Source organism: Lampetra fluviatilis, chromosome 62, assembly GCF_964198595.1.
Source record: "Lampetra fluviatilis chromosome 62, kcLamFluv1.1, whole genome shotgun sequence".
Classification (NCBI taxonomy): domain Eukaryota; kingdom Metazoa; phylum Chordata; class Hyperoartia; order Petromyzontiformes; family Petromyzontidae; genus Lampetra; species Lampetra fluviatilis.
In genome coordinates, this window is record NC_136336.1 from 908,116 (window position 1) to 910,408 (window position 2,293).

Consider the following 2,293-nt stretch of genomic DNA (forward strand, 5'->3'; position numbering starts at 1 on the left):
GTGTATGTGTGTGTTGAACTTTCGCACCGTACGTAGCGTAAGCATCCTAATCAGAGGTGCGGTGTATGTTGTACTTTAGCACTGCACCTAACCAACCGTGCCAATCGGAGGTGTGACATCACCATGTCATGTGGCAAGTGACTATATGGGTTTCGACTAGTCACATGACATGGTGATGCCCTGTGCATGCAAGGCATGATGGGAGGACTGATGTAGAGGTCACAGTAGCACCTGTTGCCAATCAAAACTAATAGTTTCGCGAGGTACAATTATTCTTTATTTCCAGCCTGCACGCACTGTTGTGTCTGTGACAAGTTTCTCATTCAATGGAGAGTCATGGGATTGTGTTCTTGCTATTCTGATTAAAGTGCCTATTTTTGTTTTACCCTGAGAAAATTTTTATACGTTTTTTTTTCACTTGTGTTAAGTTGGCTAATGCAAGTTAAGTCATTATTTTTGCAAAAAAGCACCGTGTGTCACAGATATTCTCCAAGTGTAAGAATATATGCGTCTATTGATGTACACGACTGCTGCTGCCGTTGCCGATGCCGCTGCTGATGCCGCTGATGCCGCTGCCGCCAATGCCATTGATGCTGATGATGATGCTGCTGATGCTGCTGATGCTGCTGATATCTGAGCACTTTCAAGCATTGGGTATAGACGTGCTTGTCAAGTCGTGCCCTCTCCTGCAGACAGAGGCTCCCGAGAGGCCTACTCGCTCACTGGGCCACGAACTTCGTGAAAGACCTAAACCCCAGGATCATCTGCCTTGTCAAAGACCCAAACGCAGAAGATCCCCTGGGTTTAAATCTTCCACGAAGCTCATGGTCCACCCATAAACCGTATCAACCACTGCACAAACCATGGCAGCAGCAGATGCGGATATCTGATGATGCACAAATGGAAAAGTATAAACTGTCTAGTAGTCTGGTGACTCGGGTCATCCAGAACAGAGCCGCACGACGTATAAGGACGCAATAATGCCCCGATCCACAAAATAAGGAGACCTCACGGCGATACACTTCTCCCGCCGCTCCTGATGCAGTTCAGAATCAGAATATTTATACTGGAGGAGGATTCCGATGAGCTATAAAGCTATTTTTTTCAAAATGTCCACTAGGGGCAAGGGGTCAGAACGCTACAACAACGAATAATACAAACACGGACAGCAGTGAAAAGTATATTCAGGTGGCTTGGACCACAGTGAATGTGAAATTGCAGCTGTTGCTCGGCATCTACATCAGCTGCCGTACGACAGAAGAAGAGGAGGATGAGGGCTCGCTGCTTCCACAACAGCCAGACGAGCGACGCGCTCACGCTCAGAGCCGCCCCTAGGGTCCAGCGAATCAGGGTGACTGCCCTGAGCCCCTCGCTTTGGGGGGGGGGGGGGGGTTAGCCCTGCGTTTCGACGTCAAGATGTCGGATGTAAATGCACTTCAGTACCAAGGCGCCGGGGGTGAACCACAGTGTGATCGATTTACACCCCTGTGGACAGCACGGTTTTGGGGGATTCTTCGCTCGCTCGTGCGCGTGAAGCCACAACGCAAAAAATGTGTCTCCACCGAGCGGTAATTGATTGGAGCCGCTGTGACGACAGGGTGAGGATCGTGCAGAGATGCGCTCGCTCGCAATGCGATAGCTCGCATCTCAACAACAAAACCGGTGCCATCACGACCCACTGGCCACGGGTTGCGTCCGATGGTCTTGCGAGCGTGCTTTAGATTTTTCTCAGGTTATCGTTTTTATTTACCGCTTTCTTTTATAGATTAGTGGAAAAAAACGCGTTTTGCTTTTTTTTTGGCGGAGGGTGGTTAGGGGTACGCTTATCATTCCACGTGTTGGCAGTGAGGGGGCACTGCGACAGCAGTCTGGAACGTTCCAGTTGCATGCGCCCCCCCCCCTACGCATTTCCACCTGGGCTTGAGTTTTCCTTTCAAAAACGTGTGCTTGAGTAATTTTTTTCCTTCATATTATTTTAGGTAATTTTGGTTTTACTTTTGTTCCTCCTTAAGCTTAATAAACTGTTATAAATTGACAACTGGGTTTTATTGCTTGCAGCATGAATTTCATTATCATCATCATCCCTTCATCACCAGGTGGTGTCCCATCGAGACTCGTGGTGTTTGACTTGTGAGGTCAGAGGTAGATGTGCCGATCATGCGACCTCTACAAACACATCTGACCCGTGCAGCAGAGTCGGTCACCTGATGTGAGATGCAGGCGACACGTTAAATACCTCGCCTGGTATACAGGAGGCCGTGGGTTCGATCACAACCCTGATGCCTGATGTATA